We start from the raw sequence: 21018 nt of genomic DNA, 5'->3' as shown, positions 1-21018 counted from the left end.
GCAGTGCGCGGGCCTCTCACTGTCGCGGCCCCTCCCGTGGCGGAGCACAGGCTCCAGACGCGCAGGCTCAGCAGTCGTGGCCCACGGGCCCAGCCGCTCCGCGGCACGTGGGATCCTCCCAGACCAGGGCTCGAACCCGCGTCCCCCGCATCGGCAGGCGGACCCTCAACCACTGCGCCACCAGGGAAGCCCTAGAGAAAACTTTTGACACCTATTTTCTTTACATCTCAGAGATAGACACCTGTGTGAGACCCCTATGGGACTGGGGTGAAGTCAAAGAAAGCTAAACGTGAGATGACTAATAATAAATCTTAGGAAAGAGAGAAGCTCAGATCACAATATAAACAAGAAATATAAGGAGATAATTAAACCCATATAAGGCAGGAAAAAGATCGAAAATACTCAGAGATGCTCAACTCTTAGAGAAATACAAAGAGAACATAGAACTGTGGGTTAGAGAGTTCACAAAAGAAAGCTAATTTGAAGACTTTTGCTAAGAAGCATTCCAAACAATGAAAGGATTAAAATAAAACCCAGACAACAGATAGACTGGACAGATTAGTAATATGATAACATATATTACATCATAAGAAGTAGAATGAAAGAATACTATAACAATTCACAAACATCTGGAACAGAGTAGTACTGAGATGTAGAAACAAAAGGAAAATTGGGTTCATCGTTAATACGAAAGCTATCACCTTCGAAAGAATACTCATTTTTATGAGAGAAAAAGAGATGAGCAAATTTAACACAGTAATATTTCTCCCCAGCTCATGATAAAATTAGGTGTGAAAATAACCCTAAGTATCCCTACCCTTCTATTCACACTTTTTTTTTTTTACAGACCTCTATAAGCTGTATCCATGGTTTTCAAGCATGACAGCTTTGTACTTCCACCAGCAAGTGGTAAAAAGCACTGTCATTCCTATCAGGGCCACCAATATCAACTCCATACCATTATCAAACTATGAAGCATCAAGTAAGATAAAAAAGGAGAGCTGAGTCTGTCTGGGATTGAGGTCATTTTCCTCACCCTGCTTCCATGAAAGCAATTATGTCATATTTCTGAGAGACATTAAGCAAGACGGACTACCAAAACACATCCATCAATTTTTCAGGGAGAAAAGAAAAAGGAGCAAGAGAAGATAATAACGTTATGAGGAATCACTTTCCACTCAGACAGTTTTGGACATATAATACTAATAAGGGATGCAAAATGAAAAATTTTTAATTTAACATAAAAAATTTTAATGTTAATGCTAACAATGAGAGTTCTGGCCATATGAGACACAGACTGTAGGAATGAGAAATATATATGGGACTGATATATATACACAGCAGCCTTTAATATTATACACAATCCCATATGTCATACGGTATGTGGAATACGGATTGGGTAGAGAAGAACCAAAGATATGTATTTCACTCTAATATTGTTAATGCCTCACTCAGAAAAGTCTGAAATGTAAAAGATCAAACTACATAATCTACACTTAAACAATTTTCTTACCAATTCTTAAAAAGCTGCAGTCTTTCTTTTGCTAATGAATTTTTTCCAAGTATCACTTCTTACAAGCAACAAAATGCTAGCAAACTGTAGCTACCTAAATTTATAAAACTGTCTTTAACCCACACAATAAAATAATGGTCTGTAATACTAATGTAACCTTTCATAATGCTTCCCAAAAAAAGTGATAAATACTAATGGATGAGTAAAATATTTGTGAAATTTTGTGAAAGGAACAATTTTTAAACTTCTGACCCTATGGAACCTTGTTTAGGAGAGAGTTCCTCAAACTATAGCCCACCTGTATCAGAACCTCTATGGTGTCTGTTTGGAAACTGCAGTTTCTGGGCCCCACCTTTACGTAAGGAGTCAGAACCGCTATGGCTGCAGCCCTGAATAATAAGTTTTAATAAGTACCCTCAGGTGATTTGTGTGCTAAAGCTTAAGAACCATTACTTTATATACCAGAAGACAGACTGTGTATCAAAGTGACAGACATTCAAGTAACTAATAAATGAAAAGATACAGAAGCAGCTCTGAACTCAATTCAGGCCACAGTGCCTTCTTAAGGAAAAAATTTTTAAGCTTACTTCATTTTAACTAATAAAATTTTAATTGAACCATATATACTATAGTTCAGCAGGACATCTGTTTTCTTAAGAACTAAAATTCTATTTTCTAAAAAGAAGTTACCTAGGCAAAAGTTTCCTTTAAAAATCATACACTCAGAAGATAAAATAGTACTAAACATAAAGAAGATGACACTATAAAGTGTTACTTTCACTTCATTCAGCCAAAATATTCTGTTAATTATAAACTGCACAACTACTGTTTATCATAATGTTATCTTATTCTGACCAGAAGGTAAGCACTATACTTGCATATTTTTGCTCATTTCAATACAAAACTTATTACTTCTAAAATAAGTTCACAGGGAAAATACTAAAAAACTCTGTTTTGTGTATCTTTTGAACAGATGTCACTCAAGTTAGGTAGATGGTTTGAGTCAAACATTTTTCCTTTATTATTGTAATTTCTTTTGTTTGTGCCATCAACACAATTTAGGAAACATTCAGCTACTCTTTGGTAATTTATGACAACTTTAATTTCCTATTCTGTTTTATAACAGTTTAAGTAACACTGGTATTCAGTGTTACTTAAATACTTCAAATGGTATTACAGAAGCACTACTCTGGGCACATTTCTTATTAACCCTTTCACTAAGAATTCTTTCCAACAACATTGATATTATCTTCTGTTGTAATTCTTTTGCTTTTTAGCATTTTCACTGAATCACAGAACCAACAGAACTATAGAGTGAGCTAGTATTACTGAAAATGGGATGCTAGTGAATACAATTTAAATACATAAAGAAAACAGTTTAGGTGATTGAATATAGCCACCTTACAGAAAAACATATGCCAAAAAATACATTTCAGATAAACAATGACTTTGGTGTAGGGTTTCCTGGAGTCTCATAAATCCCCTGAAATTGTGTGCAAAATTTAATGTGTATCTGTATGCGTGCTTTTTCTCTGGAGCAAACATCTACAAATTCAAAAAGATCCTCACAAGAGCATGTCGTCGAAAACTGAAACAAAAACTATTCTTTTTTTAATTATTATTATTTTTTTTAACCACGCCACGCGGCATGCGGCATCTTAGTTCCCCAACCAGGGATCGAACCCGCGCCCCCTGCAGTGGAAGCGTGGAGTCTTAACCACTGGACTGCCAGGGAAGTCCCTAAAACAAAAATTATTCTTAGTGTTAGGAAGAAAGTAGGAAAGCAAAATTGGTAAATATTATACATAATTTATTTATAGCCTGCCTTATTCTAAGGAAAATATAAGAACTTTTAAAAGCATCCAATTTTAGATACAATTAAATTAAATGAGAAAATAAATATAATAAAATCATAGCAAACAGAATGAAAAGAATGAGAAAAGTTAAATTAAAATTAATCCTGGTTTGAAATAAAAATGTAAAACATGTATCATTATCTTGCATTCTTACAAGAGATGAGTCAAAAATTGTTCCCTGTGCTTTCCATTAGGTCAGATAAAGAGAGAAAAGAACCTGATTACACAACTCAGCATTGCTAAAATAAAAATCCTCTAGCTGTTCAAAAGTACCAACTATTCTTAATACTGAGACCAGAAAGCAGTGCCTTTCATGGATCTTCTCAGAAGGTATGTAATGTGTAAATGTTTCTACAACAACTTTAAAGACAACCAAAGTCTCATATGGTTGTTTCTTAGGTCCTTCAAAATACAAAAATGGCTACAACAACCTTACAGAAAAGACAACAAGAAGTTTCTTAAGGCTGATGGTTATAATTTTCCTCAATGTACTATAGTGGCATCAAACTAAAAGAAAATTCAGTAAAACGAATTATATGGGAATGAATAATATAACATTGTCCAGGTATAAAACCCTCTGCAATTCTGGTTTAATCCTAGGACAGATTCTAGAATACTAAAGCAGTGGATCTCAACCATTTGGTACACATCTACAGGGCTGATCAGACTGGTTGGAAGAGAGAAATGGCACTTCCAGATGACAAGAAGACAGATGTTCTTAAAAACAAAACAAAAAGGCACCCAGGTAATTCTAATGTAATTATTCCTCTCATCCTCCTCACTCCCCAACTTTCAGAGATTACTAATTAACAGAAACGGACAGAGTGATTAGCATTCAGAAAAATCTTCCATAAATATTCTTTCTCAATGAAATTCTAGAAAAACTCATTGGCAGAGAAATGGTTAATTGCAAAACCCTAAACCTGAAGAGCCACCTGAGCTGAGGCAAAGACTAACATCAGGAGAATTACACTCCACCCTCGACAGAGATCGCTGCTAGCAAATTCCAAAATGACAAGTTAAAGAACTGAATTTTCATCAACTAATTTTAAGATAAATCTACTTTGCCCTAAATTTCTAGTCCTCATTAAAACATCTTCTACCTATCAATGATTCAAAGACACAGTTTGAACAGATACAATGAGCTAAAAAAAAACACCAAAAAAAAAACTGTGCTTTCAACTACATGATAAAAGACACCATATAAATATTTTATCACTGTTGTTAAATACAAGAAATAAGATATCACTATCATTTATATTAACAAATACACTTACTGGTTCTACAACACAACTAACTTCTCAAAATACGTAAATGTTTCTAAAATCTTATCGAGTAATATATGTCACAGGATCTAGTAGGCAGATCACAAAATGCCCAGACAAAATTGGCAAGCAGCAATAACCATAAAATCCTAGTTACCAACATAAATAAGTCTGTTATCTTGTAAGCATTTTTTTTAAAATCATAAAATCACTTTTATAAGGCTCATTATAATAGCACTTAGCCCTCACTTGCCCAAATCTGAACATTTCATAAAAGGTTTGGGTTGCAGGCACGTACAAAAGCGGCGGCGATAAGATAAATAATGTCAACATCAATATCACAGGGCAAAATATAACTACAACAAGAGTACAAATGAAGAGCAATGGAGCACATGTCCCTGGAAAAGCTGCTGAAAGGAAACGACACTTGAAATAAACTCTGACTGAGGAATAAGACTGGCTGATGGCCAGTAACAGGTGTAACTATAAAACTGTAAAAATTATACTAAAAGAAATCAAAGAATAAGATAAAATGAACTGGGAATTATACTTACAGTCTATAAAGCAGAGCAAATTTACCTCTATTGTGTAAAGAATACATACCTACCAACCAATACAGCAATAGGAAAATGGGCCAAGAACAAGTAACTCATCAATGAAAAACAAATGACACACACAGCAAAAACAAAATGCAAATTAGAGTAAGTTAAAAAACAAGTTAATATACTGTTTTTCACATCTGTGACCTGGCAAATAATTTTTAAATGCTAATGTTTATTAATTATGACAAAGTTGTAGGTATACTCTCTCACATTAGTACTAGAAAGAAATTTCATTTTGAAATATTAAGCAAAACATTAAACATAACCTTTGACCAGGAAATTCAACTTCTTAAATTTATCCTAAGGAAACAATGGAATAATTGTACAAAAATGTATCTCCAAGCATGGTCATAAAAGGACAGTTATACTAGTAAATAATATTAAAATGACCAAAATAGTTAACAATAGTAGACTATTTACATAAATTACTGGAAAGTTTTCATCTGAATATTACCCAGCCATTACAATGATATAGATTTATGTTTATTAACATGGAAGGATGTCCATAATGTAATATTAAGTGCAAAAGAATATGTACAATAGATATAGTAATGTACAAGGGAACAGTTGAGAGACTTCCCAAAATAAATCCGTAGGTGATACCTACCTACATGTTCTAGTTTTCAGCAATTAATACATACCTGAATTTTCTAGTTTGCACAATTAACATATATTATAATTTTACAAATTAAAAAATTATCCTATTAAACCACTGATAGTAGTATGACAGTAGTACTTAATTTTTTAAATAACACTAGAATTGAGCTGATTATTCTGAAAAAATAAAAATATATAGCATATGGCAGGCCTTATGAAAATTCCTCCCTCAGCTACATTTAGGAAATTAATAGTTACCAAATATAAGTATAAAATTATATTATTAAATGAGACTTATACAAGTAAAACTGAGCCTTTGAAAGTCAAATTAATTGGTCACTAGGACGTATTTAAAATAGACATTTTCTTCACAAAAGTACTGTCCAGATTGAGACTGCTTTGTCAATATTCAGGTCTTGTTCAGTTTTATGTGACCTTTCATTTATGAGCATACTTTATAAAATACTCATTTCTCTGCCATATTTTGTAGAAATTTAAAAAGATGAAAACATATCATAGTTATTTAATTTTCTTGGTTTATTTTAAACCAAAGTAGTAGTAGATAGCATTTTTCTCCTTTCTTCCTCTTACATTCAAAACTATATATATTTTCCCAAAGTTAAAATATTAAATATATGAAACATAACATTTTTCATTTTAAAAACCCTGGGCAACTCCATAAACACAGCATATTAATTATGATTTCTCCACCCCTTGGTATGTTCCTTTTATAAGTTTTCTGATATTATCTTGTACTTTTAATTAGGCCAGGTTATCAAATCTAAAAAAAATTCATTAAGCTGTATACTTGAGTTTGTGCACCTTTTTTATACTTCAATAAAATGTTAAAAATAAAACTGACATCTATTTAAATGATGCCTGTTTAATGCTCTTAAATGTTCTCTAGAATGCATTTAAATAATCAAAAGCAAAATACAAACCCTAGACTAAGATTTTTTTTATTTTCTTAGAATGCTCAAAATGAACACGTTTAAATCCCAAACCAATCTCATATCTCAAAAGAAAAAACTGCAGGCAGCATCAATGGAGAAGAGGAACCATTACATTAAAATTTTTTTCTCTTCCCTCCCAAGCACTTATTTTTCCTTTTTTTTTTTTTTTTTAAAGTGTTAAATGTGATTTTAATAAGTAGAGGAGGTGAGCAGAAAGAAGATATACATCCAGGCGGGAATCACATAGCGTAAACGAGATGAAGAATCAGAAATGGAAGATGTGCAGTTTTTCCCAAGGCCAGTTCACTCGAAAATGAACACAACCGAGGTACCTTCAGGATAGGTTAAATGAAGTCTTGTTAAGGAGTTCATACTGTGAGCCGATGCAGAACTGACTTCCTCCTAGAGGTCCAAGTACAAACATGCCTTGGACATGTATTACAGCGTAAGCTACCACATCTGTTCCTTATTTGGCTTCCTTTAAGAGGAAAGGGCGCTATGTGCCATATAATGACCTCACAAAACTTCAGTAGGCATCTGTCCTTACAGATGAAACAGCGGGTGGGATCAACTCTTGCTCCAAGTACGAGCTGGACTGGAATTCTGGGACCTCGAGTTTTTTCCTTCTCCAAAGACTGAGGTCCCTAGGGATTAGGGCAACTCACCCCAGTGCAGACAGCCTCAAAATCTTTCCAAAAGTGCTTCCCGGCCCATTCCGGTCGGGGATGGGGTGTGGTGGCCTGGGCCCCCTGCTAGTTGAGGCAGGGGCAGCAGAAGCAGCAGACGGTCCGGCAGGGATTCTTCTTCTTGTACTGCATGGCATTGCGCACCTGCACCTTGGCCTGGCCGGTGCAGTCGAGGGTCTTCTGCACGTTGAACTCGATGACGTCCAGGGTGTCCGCCTGCTGCTCCACCAGCATGGCCATCTGCAGGAAGAGGTCGTGCAGGTCGCGGATGCGGCTCTCCAGCCGCAGCATCTCGCGGTGGCGGCTCTCGATCTCGTTGAGGGCCGCCCGCGCGCCCTTCACGTCAGCCAGCAGGTTCTCTGAGAACACGTCTCACTTGCCTTGTTCGAACATGTCCTCGATCTGGTCGCCCGACACGTCCTTGCCCATGATCTCCAGCTGGCGCTGGATGCGGATCTTGCAGTTTCGCGCTGCTTCATCTCGGCCTGGTTGTACTCGTTCATGGCGGCCTGGAAGGGGCGGGTGACAGCGCTGTACTGTGCGTGCGCGATGCGCGCCACGGCCGAGTGCACGCCGTGCTGCGACTCGGCGTCCTCGCTCAGCGCCTTCATGGCGCTCAGCATGCAGTGGATGCTCTCGCCCTGCGCCTTGATGTCCTTGGCAATAGAGTTGATGGGGCGCTTGACACTGCTGAGGCGCCGCACGGACATGAGGAAGCGGGTGTTCTGCTTTCCCAGCCGCTTCACGTCGGCAGTCAGCTGCTGGTTTTCATCCTGTAGGTCCTGGATGTCTCGGTACAAGGATTCCAGGATGTGGTGCATCTTGAACATGATATCCTCAGGGGGCGAGTCAAATTCATCGTCCTTGTCTGGGAACTGCTGTTCATACCGCTTGGTTACTCCACAAGTTCTACTAGCCAGTCCTTCATTATGCTTTGGGGTTGAGACGTGGTTTTCTTCTCTTTTTCCTCTTCATCCATTTTGTCCCCTTGCTGCAGCTCCATGTCTTTATTTGTCTTATTTTTCCCTTTAACACACTCTTCAGATGGACTGATTCCTTCCTCAAAGATGGTTTATAATTTCTGTGAGTTCATGGACCACAACCAGCATTCTTTCCTGACCAGATTCAATGGACAGTTTTTCCTTGAGGATACCTGCTTTAGGGATGATGATCTTGTTGAGAAGACTTTGGAGAAGCTGACAGATGTTCCTCTCAGGTCCACAGCTCCTTACCTTACGTATCCCAGTGTGAGCAGGAATCCTTGGTAGGAGCTGACATGGCCTTGTGTCACTAGCTCTGGGTGTTGAAAGCAGGCCGCTCCATCTGATTTCTTGAAACCCTATTTTCTTTTTTTTTTTTTTTTTGAATTTTATTGTATTTATTTTTTATACAGCAGGTTCTTATTAGTTATCTCTTTTATACATATTAGTGTATATATCTCAATCCCAATCTCCCAATTCATCCCACCACCACCGCCCCCCACCACTTTAACCATTACATTAAAATTTTTTTAATTGCTTTTAAGCTGTACAAGTCCTTCAACTTCCACTAACAAATAATATTGTTACAGCCTCTACCCAAAATTTACAAAAGTCCCAACTTCACACAATTCTTTTGTCTTATAGCACTTTGGTTCTCATTAGCACCTCCACCAGAGTACAAGTGGAAGAAATAAATAATAAGTGCAAGTAGAAGTCCTCTTCTTACTAGCTGTGTGATCCTAGGAATGTTACTTGTCTCATCCAGACTCTGCTTCCCCAACTGCAAAATGATAACATCTACCTCAGAGGCTGTTGTGAAACCTCAATGAGATAAAATATATACAATGTTTAGCACAGTACTTGCCACAAAGCAAACAATGACAGCTTTTATCATTTTTCTGAAATTTTATGTTTTTTAATGTATTTTCAATTCAATTATGTCATGTAGTTCCAAAAAAAATCACTATGTATTGATTACTGTAGTTCCTCAAAAAAGTACTTTTTCTCGTCTCAGTATTTGAGACCTGATTTTCACTTAAATGTGTTTATTCTACGTCAGTGCCCAACTTTAACTTGAAAATCTTCATAGTAATACTTCAGTATTTTGTTACCAGAAAAAATACACAAGAAATGTATATTATGTGATTTTTTAAGAAAAAACAAAAAAAGATGTCATTTTTGTACACATAAGCGTAGAACACATGACCACAGATGATAATGTATAATCAATGTCACCTTCAAAATATATAAATTCATCCTTTAGTTCTATTTCTAAAGAAAGAAGGATAAGAGGAAAGCAATATTGGAGGGACCTACTATATGCTAGGCAAGGTTGAAAACAATCTATAAATTTGTCTCATTAAATCTACCCAACAGTCCTTTGAAATCTGAGAGAGAATTTACCTTGTCGATATTCACACAGTTAGCAGGAGCAATGCAAATGGGATTTAAAGCAAGCTCTAGAAGGCTTCAAAGCCTATGTTCTCCTGTCTCTTAATCACAAACTACATAGCAGGAACAATTACATTATTTTATGGTATAATTTTATGACATTTTGAAGTCTCTAAAATGTTAATAAAGTATTACTTTGATGAAAGAAAAGTTTGTGAATACTGTGCTGTTCTAGTTATTACATTAAAATAACTAGCTTGCAAGTACCCATTCAACAAAAATGTTCAGAAATCATAAATCATAAATCATTTATAAATCATTTATCTCAGTAGAAGTCTTCCCAGCTACTCCTTTTCAGTTTTTATTTTCATTGCTACATTTTAACCCACTCTAGAATATCAATTTCATCACTTCCTTTTAGGTAGAAAGTCTCCGCATCAATTAGATGGCTGTTCTTAAGTATCCCCAAACCTTATTTTAAAAAAAACAAAAAATACCTTCTCTCTCTCCTCCACCTCTGTCCAGCAATTACCACTGTTCAGTATTTATGGAGAAGACCAAGCCGAATTTCTCAGAACACAGTTTAAAAACAAACAAGATTTTGAACTACTAACCTTACTAGGAAATTCTATGAAAAATGTCCTGTTCACATTTTTCTTCCTGTATTGAGATCCTGACTGAATATTATTCTTATTTCTGTTAGAAGTTAAGTAACTATGGCTCATAACCAGGCTCCATCACATGCCTATAACCAGATCTGGAATAACATCCTGCAAGTATCCGGAAGACCAAGAATGAACTTTATTAATCAGCATAACTCTAAAACAGAAACAGTCTTAGAGACAAGCACACAGTAGCATTTTAAAACATAGGTATCAGCAGAGAATTGAATATGTAAACCTGATTAGAATAAAAAGTAGTTTTCTTTTACTCCCAAATTACTTACCCGTAAAACCTTAAATTGGCCTGAGGCCATTATTTGTTTCTTAAGAGCAACAGGAGAAAAAATGTATAATTAGCCATGATATCAGAAGAGTATGCAGGATATTTTATAAGCCCTATCCCATTACAGCTGTTTACTTTAAAAACATCAGTTAACATTTCATATCTGTGTATAAAAAACGTATGTTTCCTGCCAATAAAAAGACATATAACTCTGGCACTTTCTTCTTGAGGAAAAGCAGGACACATTAAAACACTGTGTGTGTATTTTATTTTGTTTTGACTCTAATGTCTTTCTAGGGCAGAACTTTACAGATCAGCCATTCTCTTTCCTCCAAAACACAAAGAATCCTCCCTTCCATGTAGCTGATATGGTACAGATGCATTTGTTTCTTATTTGCTGCCAGAACAAATTACCACAGACTTAGAGGCCTGAAAGCTACAAATTTATTATCTTCCAGTTTTGGAGGTTAGCAGTCCAAAATGAGTCACAGTGGGCTAAAATCAAGGTGTTGGCATAGCTGCATTCCTTTCTGGAAGTTCTAAGGGAGATACCATCTCCTTGCTCATTCAATTTGTTAGCAGAATTTAATTCCTTCAGGTTGTAGCACTGAGGTCCCCATTTCCTTGCTGCCTGTGAGCTGGGGACAGTTCCCAGCTACTAAAGGACATCTGCATGTCCATGAGTCCCTTCCTTTATCTTCACAGCCATCAATGGCAGGTTAAGTACTTTCACGCTTCAAATCTCTCCTGCCTCTTCTTCTACCATTGCAGCTCTCTGGCTCACTCTTCTGCCTTCCTCTTTCACTTTTAAAAACTCAAGTATTTAGAATGGTCCCATCTGAATAATCCAGACTAATCTCCCATCTCAAGGTCCATAACCTTAATCACATTTGTGAAGTCCCTTCTGCCCAATAAGGTAATATATTCAAAGGTTCCAGTGACTAAGATGAGAATATCCTTGAGGGGGCGCATTATTGTGCTTACCATACAACACCACATGCTGAGCTGCACTGACTTGAAGCGAAGAACAAAAGAGCATGTCACCACCTTTTGGCTAAAGAAGAAAAGTTCTTAGGATAAAACAGAATTCAAAATGCTAAGCAATCTTCATCAAATACTACCATTATCAGAGAATCCATCAATTTAAGTAGACATTATCATTAAATCCTTCTTTTTAAATGGAAAAACACCTAAATATATTAACAACTTACTCAAAGCTAACTATATTTCTCACTGTAAAATAGCACTAGTTTCTACCATTAGGCTCTCTCTCTGTTCACTTTCTTTATGTTCCACAAATCTTTATCTGGAAGAAAGCTTCTCACAAAGCTAAAGACACACTGGAAGACACACAGGCTTAGATGAGGTCTTCTGAAAACCATGACACTTTTTATATCACAGAAACAAAAATGAATTTGTTAAAATGGTAATAAGACCCATGAGTGCAAGACAACAAGCCAGAATCTTAGAATTCCCATATTAAATATATCTGAAGACTAAAGAAAGGGTGTTGCTGCTTTAAACTAGTTTTGGCAAAGAGAAAGAATAACTTCTATGGGTATAATTTTTCTGTTGCTCTTCTAAGTAAACGAAAGACTTGCCTTAGAGAACAGATGAACAAAGAGAAAAAAGATCCCATAAAACTGATTTTAGTCTTTAAGTAAAAATTTCCACAAAATGTCATTCTTCCAAAACAAAGTAATAACTTTTAATACTAGTAGACTCCAAAAGGCAAAGTAATTAAAGTGCCTTGGCAAATTTATTGTTCTAAGTCTGTAAGGTTACTTAGACTCTATGAAACATTCTTGTATCCATTCATTCTTAGGGAATACAGAGATTTTATATACATAAAATTCAAGTCTGCACTGAACATTACCTCTAATCATATTTTAAAACTAAAATTAGTTTGGAATCTCAACCTACAGAAATTTTTATCAAAGCGATTCAAATTTACAATGCTCATTTGATTTTATGGACTTTGAGTGCATATGCGCAAAAGGCAAATACCAATTATTTTAGTCTAGTTTCCACTAACGGCAGAGTAAATTGGTCAAGGATAGTTTCCTGCAGATAATTTCTAAACCTAGATAAGCCATTTTTAAAAACACACTTATTTGAAGGCCCTGGAAAGTGATCAAAGGCAGGAACCTACGGAAGGAAAGGTTACACTTGAAATACATAAATTGCAATGGGTAAAGATTCCAAGTTTGGGGTTTTTTGCCTAAGGGCACTGACCACCATTACTGCCATCAACTCCCATTCCAATGCCCACAGTTCTTGCAGCAGAAAAATACAGACTTACAGTCCAGAGATGGTAGAGAACATGAATTAAGGCAGAGTAACTATAAATTTAGAAAGAAAAATCCTAAAAAGAATAGAGCCACAGCAGGAGCAAGACCCAAATCCCTGGCTTACCATTAAAATACACACATGGGAGAGAAGGGAGGACCCAGGAGGAGGGGGAGATGGGAGGATCCAGGAGGATGGGTAGAAGCAAGCAAAAGTCAGAGGGGTGTCTACCCTTAAAAGACTGGCAAGCCATGTGAGTTTACTGCTTTTTTTAGACTAATGGTTTTCCCCAAACAGTACACAGCTCAAGCATCAGAAAGCTGGGGCCTTACTATAACTTGAGGTGTCACAGGACAGAGCTCAGAGCTGAAAGAGCAGCTGGAAATTTAGGAAGGAAACTCTAAAGGAAAAAAAGATACACAAAACCTGAGGCCCATGATCTTAGTATCAACTCTGCGAAAATTCTTGGTGTCATCTAAACTACAGAGGTACAGGGCTGATCTATCAGGTACCAGGTTACTAAAGCAATAGCTATAAGCCAGAAGAACTGAGCAGAGATGAAGACCACACAGTACAGGGGAAAGAATGTGTAGCTTGAGATCAGACAAGTTAACTGCCAGCTGGAACAATAACAACAAAAAACAATCCTCAGAGAACACAGTTGAATCTCAAATGACAAATATATTATTCACAATGTCCAGTTTTCAACCAAAAATTACTCCATATGTTGGATCAACAGTACAGAATAGAGAGCCCAGAAATAAACCCATACACCTACCTTCGATAAAGGCGGCAAGAATACACAATGGAAAAAAGACAGTCTCTTCAGCAAGTGGCTGGGAAAAGCTGGACAGCCACATGTAAATCAATGAAGTTAGAACACACCCTTATACCATATACAGAAATGAGTCCAAAATGGCTTAAAGACTTAAATATAAGACACTACACCATAAAACTCCTAGAAGAGAACACAGGCAAAACATTCTCTAACATAATTCGTATCAATGTTTTCTTAGGTCAGTCTCCCAACGCAATAGAAATAAAAGCAAAAATAAACAAGTGGGACATAATCAAACTTATAAGCTTCTGCATAGCAAAGGAAACCATAAACAAAACAAAAAGACAACCTATGGATTGGGAGAAAATATTTGCAAACAATGTGACCGACAAGGGCTTAATTTCCAAAATATACAAACAGCTCATACAACTCAAAAACAAAAAAACAAACAACCCAATCAAACAATGGGCAGAAGACCTAAATAGACAATTTTCCAAAGAAGACATACAGATGGCCAACAGGCACATGAAAAGATGCTCAACATTGCTAATTATTAGAGAAATGCAAATCAAAACTACAATGAGGTATCACCTCACACTGGTCAGAATGGCCATCATTAAAAAGTCTACAAATAACAAATGCGGGAGAGGGTGTGGAGAAAAGGGAACCCTCCTACACTGCTGGTGGGAACGTAAGTTGGTAACAGCCACTATGGAGAACAGTATGGAGGTTCCTTAAAAAACTATAATAGAGTTCCAATAGGATCCAGCAATCCCACTCCTGGGTATATATCCAGAGAAAACCATAATTCAAAAAGATACATGCACCCCTATGTTCACAGCAGCACTATTTACAATAGCCGACACATGGAAGCAACCTAAATGTCCATGGACAGATGAATGGATAAAGAAGATGTGGTATATAGACACTATGGAATACTACTTGGTAAAAAAGAATGAAATAATGCCATTTGCAGCAACATGGATGGACCTAAAGAATATCATACTAAGTCAAGCAAATCAGAAAGAGAAAGACAAATGCCATATGATACTTATATGCAGAATCTAAAATATGACACAAATGAACTTATTTATGAAACAGAAACAAACTCACAGACAGAAAACAAACTTATAGTGACCGAAGAGGAAAGGAAGTGGGGGAGGGATAAATTAGGAGTTTGGGATTAGCAGATACAAACTACGTACTATATATAAAATAAATAAACAAAAAGGTCCTACAATATAGCACAGGGAACCATAGTCAGAATCCTGTAATAAACCATAACAGAAAAGAATATTAAAAAGAATGTATATATATATGTATAACTGAATCATTTCTCTGCACACCAGAAACTAACACAATATTGTAAATCAACTATACTTCAATAAAAAATTACTCCACATGCAAAGAAATAGATGTACATAACCCATACTCATGAAAAAAAAATTTAAAAGGCAGATCAAAGAAATTGACTCTGCAAGTGGACTCATACAAGGGACTTAATAGACAATGACTTCAAAACAGCTAATATTTCACCTGAAGTAATTCAACATAAGCACTTAAGTAGATTGTGCTAAATTAAAGATGCATGTTGTAATCCCTAGGAATTCCTACAAAAGTAATACAAACTTATAGCTAAAAAGTTCATAGACAAAATAAAATGGCAGACACAGAACTATCTGATTAACACAAAAGAAAACAAGAAATTCCAACAAAGAAAAGCCTAGGACCAGATGGCTTCACTGGTGAATTCTACCAGACATCTAAAGAAGAATAAACACCAAAAACTTCTCAAACTGTTCCAAAAATTGAAGAGAAGGGAACACTTCCTAACTCATTCTATTAGCTCAGCATTACCCTAATATCAAAACCAGACAGAGACACTACAAGAAAAGAAAACTGCAAGCCAATATCTCTTGTAAATATAGATGCGGGAATTCCCTGGCAGTCCAGTGATTAGGATTCCATGCTTTTACTGCCAAGGGCACAGGTTTGATCCCTAGTCAGGGAACTAAGATCCTGCAAGCCATGCGGCAGAGCCAAAAAAACCCCATATATATGTATGCAAAAATCCTCAACAACATACTAACAAACTGAATTCAACAGCATATTAAAAGGATTATAGACTGTGACCAAGTGGGATTTATCCCTGGAATACAAGCATAGGTCAACATACAAAAATCAAAGCAAGAGACCACATTAATAGAATGAACAGGGAAAAAAAACCACATGGTCATCCTGATGCAGAAAAAGCATTTGACAAAATTCAACACCCTTTTGCAATAAAAACACTAAGTAAACTAGAAATACAAGATAATTTCCTCAGCATAATAACAGTCATACATGAAAAACACACAGCTAACATCACACTCAGTGATTAAAGACTGAATGCTTTTCCCTAAGATCAGAAACAAGGTAAGGATGTCCGCTTTCACTACTTCTATTCAACAAAGTACTGAAAGTTCTAGCCTGCACAAACAGGCAAGAAAAATAAATCAAAGGCATTCAAACTGGAAAGGAAGAAGTAAAATTATCTCTGTTCACAGATGACAAGATCTTATATGTAGAAAACCCTAAAGACCACACACACACACACACACACACACACACACACACACACACACACAGAGAGAGCTAAAAAATGAATTCAGCCAAGTTGCAGGACACAAAATCAACCACACACAAAAATCAGTTGTATTTCTATATACTAGCAATGAACAATTCAAAAATAAAGAAAACAATTCCATTTACAAAAGTATCATAAAGAATAAAATACTTAGGAATAAATTTAATTAAGGAGGCTGAAAGCCTTGTACACTGAAAACTATAAAAGACTGCCAAAAGAAATTAAAGATCTAAATAAATGGAAAGACATCTGTGTTCATGAACTAAAAGTCTTAATACTTTAAGGTGACAATACCACTCCAAATGATCTACAGACATAATACAAGCCCTATAAAAATCCCAAAGGCATTTTTTTACAGAAATAGAAAAACCCATCCTAAAATTCATATGGAATTTCGAGGGATATTGAATAGTCAAAATACTTTTGAAAAAGAAGAACAAAGTTGGAAGACTTGATCTTCTGAATTTTGAAAATTACAACAAAGCTTTAGTAATCAAAACAGTATGGTACCAGCATAATGATACATATTCCATACACCAATGGAATAGAAGACAAAGTCCAGAAATAAAGAGTTACATAAATGGTCAATTAAATTTTGACAAGGGTGCCAAGTCCATTCAGTGGAGAAAGGATAATGTTTTGAACAAACGGCGTGAGGAAAACTGGATATCCACATGCAAAAGCATGAAGCTAGATCCCACCTTACACCACATATAAAAATTAACTCAAAATGGATCAAAGATCTAAATTGAAGAGCCAAAACTACAAAACCCTTAGAAGAAAACAAGGGGGAAATCTTCACTGAGCTAGATTTGGCAACCGTTTCTTAAGTATTACACCAAAAGCACAGAGAACAAAAGAAAAATTGGATAAACTGGACTTCATCAAAATAAAAAATTCTCCACCAAAGGATACTATCAAGAGAGTGGGAAGACAACTCACAGAATGGGAGAAAATATCTGTGGGAAAAAATATTTTAGCTGACAAGGACTAGTATCCAGAATATATTTAGAACTCAACAACAAAAAACAAACGACTCAGTTTTTAAAATGGATAAAAGACTTAAAAAACATTCCACCAAATAAGATATAAAATGGTCAATAAGTACATGAAAACATGTTCAACATCACCAGTCTTTAGGAAAATGCAAATCGAAACTGTAAGATATTACCTTCACACTTATAAGGGTGACAATTATTTAAAAAAACAAAAAGGAAAATAACAGGGGCTGATGAAGATGTGGAGAAATTCAAATTCTAGTGCACTGTTGGTGGGAATGTTAAAAGGGCAGCTACGGTGGAATACTGTTTGGCAGATCCTCAAACTGTTAAACACAGAATTACCATATGACCCGGAAATCCCACACCTAGATATATACCCAAAAGAACTGTAAACAAGGACTCAAACAGATACTCTAACACCAATGTTCATAGCAGCATTATTTATAACAGCCTTTTCAAAAAGTGGAAACTAGCCAAGTGTCTATCAAGAGATGAATAAACAAAAAGTGATATACAATGCAATATTATTCAGCCATAAAAAATGGAATGAAGTTCTGATACACGCTACAACATAGATGAACCTTGAAAACATTATGCTAAGTGAAATAAGCCAGACTCAAAAGGACAAATACTGTATTATTCCACTTACATGAAGTACCTAAAATAGGCAAATTCATAGAGACAAAAAGTAGAACAGAGGTTACCAAGGATTGGGGAAACAGGAAAATGGGGAGTTACTACTTGATGAACACAGCGTTTCTCTTTGGGATATGATGAAAAGGTTCTGGAAATAGTGTTGAAGGTGACACAACACTGTGAATGTACTTAATAACACTGAATTTTACACTTAAAAATGGTTTATGAAAAAAGGACAAAAAGAAAAAAAGCAGGAAAGAAAGACAGGAACAAAAGAAAAAAGATCATAAAAATAGAATATAGCAAAATGGCAAACTCAATCCAACCATATCAATAACTAGTAAAAATATATATGAACACTCCAAACAAAAGGAAACTGAAATTATAAGAACAGATAATAAAGCAAGACTCAAGAACACTCTATCTACAAAGAAATAGACTTTAAATGCAAATTCAAGATAGCTACAGTAATCAAAATATAAAGATATGTGAAATAAGGACAGACACATAGATAAATGGAACAGAATAGAGTTCAAAAATACACCTACAGATATAGAGTCAATTGATTTTCTAAAAAAGTCCCAAGGTAATTCAGTGGAGAGAGGAAGGTCTTTTCAACAAATGGAACTGGATCAATTAGATATCTTCATGGGAAAAAATAAGCTTCAACCTTTCCCTTGCATTATATCAAAAATTACCCTGACATGAATCATAGATCTTAACACAAAAATTAAAACTTTAAAACTTCCAGAAAAAAATGTAGAAGAAATTTTTTGCAACTGTAGGATAGGAAAAGATTGTCTTAGATAGGGCTCCAAAAGTGCAAACTATAAAACAAAACTCACACGCTCCCCCCCCCACCAAAAAAAAGAAAAAGATACACTGGGCTCCATCAAAATTAAAACGTTCTGCTCAAATCACACCACTAGGAATATTAAAAGACAATGCACATATATTCACAAAAAACATTCACACTCACACACACACACCTGACAAACTTGTATCCAGAATATAAAAAGACCTCTCACAACTCAATAAGAAGACAAACCCAGTTTAAAACAAGGGCAAAAGTCTAGTTACCCTATATTTCACAAGACTGTCTTTTATTGAACCCTCTTAGCCATTTTTTATTTTTGTGTAAATCAAATGCACTTCAATCCAAGGCTCAGATCTTATCCCACACATTTGGGTTAGGCACACAAATTTAACCTTTTGCCATCATTAGACATTGTAAGAGACAAGAGTTAATAAAATTAGATGGGATAGCTTAGTCCCAAAGCACTTAGGGGTGAAAATGGACTCCAGTTTGAATTGAGTAATTTAGTAATATTTGTTCCACAGTTTTAAAGTAAATTCATACTGTCTTTAACAAAAAAAAAAAAAAAGACAAAAGATCTGGACAGACACTACACAAAGATAAATGAAGTGGGAAATAAATATTCAAAATCAGGTTCAACATGATTTGTAATCATGTATATGCAAATTAAAATCATAAAGAGATACCTCTACACATCTATGAGACTGGCTAAAATTAAAATGATTTACAATGACAAGCACTGAAGGATGTAAAGCAAATGTGACTCTTATGCATTGCTGGTGGGAATGTTACAACCATTTTAGAAAAGTGTAGCACAGAGGAAAGACCAGTGAAGATACAGGGAGAAAGTGGTAATCTGCAAGTCAAGGAGAGAGGACTCAGAAAATAAAAAACCTATGGACGCCTTGATCTTGAACTTCCAGCTGCCAGAACTGTGAAAAATTATATTTCTGTTGTTTAAGACACCCGGTCTGTGATAATTTTGTTATGGCAGCCCCAGCAAACTAATACTGTTGCTATATAAGACTACTGTAAAAATAAAATTACCTATTAGTTTCAAAAGAAAGAAAACAGTGTAGCAAATCTTAAAAAGTTAATCATAACACTTACCAGATGACCCAGCAATTCCACACCTAGGTATTTACCCAAGGGCACTGAAAATAAATGTTCATGGCTGTTTTATTCACAATAGTCAAAAGTTAAAAACAACCCAGTATGTATCAAAAGCTGAATGGATAAATATATTGTGGAATACATCCACTGGAATACTACTCATCAAATGAATGTATACTGTATGATTCCACATATATGAAATCCAAGAAAGAGCAAAATGAAATCTCTAGTAACCAAAAGTTCGTGCTGGAGGTGGGAGGACTGACTCAGAGAGGCACAAGACAACTTTTGGGGGGTCACCACTGACCTCTGAATATATTCCTAGTTGTGACAATACAACTGTAACATCAGCATTATCTTCCAATTAGATACGGTAGAAAAACACATTTCTGATTTATTGAAACAGATTTCAAGTCCCTAACACAGAAATTAAAACAAATGACTAAAACTGCCTCCTATTTTACTGAACATGTCTCTCAAAAGATCATGCCTGCCTACCTGCCCTGTTGTTTACATGGTATTAAAATGTAAAGTTCTATAAGTATATCTATAATCATAAATTTACATTGAACCCTTTTAACTTAGCCTATAGCCAATTTCAATCTACTAAACCACAGACTGATAAAAACTGCTTTAGTTAGAATTTTTATACATAATCAAGTAAATGGCAATAAAAAGAAAAACAGCCCACCTAATGCTCCCCCAAAATATTAGACTTAGAGACTCAAAGCTGTAATTCACTAGAAGTAGGCTGACACCATTTTTTAGGAACAATCAATAAAATAACCAGTAAAAAGTCAATAAAATAAGAAGCCTGTATTTGGAGCATTGTTTATATTCATTTAAGATACACTGCAATTTTTAAAACTTACATGTACTGGAATAGAAAAGAGAAGTACTGGCTTAAGCATCCAACTAGAAAATAAAGCCCTTAGAACCGAGAAATTGAAAATTTGATACATTACTAGT

General features: G+C 35.6%; 1 protein-coding gene and 1 pseudogene across 3 annotated transcripts in view; both read right to left on the bottom strand.

Moving 5' to 3' along the window:
* Positions 1–21018, bottom strand: part of COG5 (component of oligomeric golgi complex 5) — a 282079-nt gene that overhangs the window by 217393 nt on the left and 43668 nt on the right. The window lies entirely within an intron of this gene.
* Positions 198–8957, bottom strand: LOC309666248 (syntaxin-11 pseudogene; annotated as a pseudogene). The gene has a single exon. The product of its transcript is annotated as a syntaxin-11 pseudogene (transcript).

Source organism: Balaenoptera physalus (assembly GCF_965194825.1).
Source record: "Balaenoptera physalus genome assembly, chromosome: 8".
NCBI lineage: Eukaryota > Metazoa > Chordata > Mammalia > Artiodactyla > Balaenopteridae > Balaenoptera > Balaenoptera physalus.
Note: the sequence above shows the minus strand (reverse complement) of the source record. Positions and strands in the feature narration are given on the sequence as shown.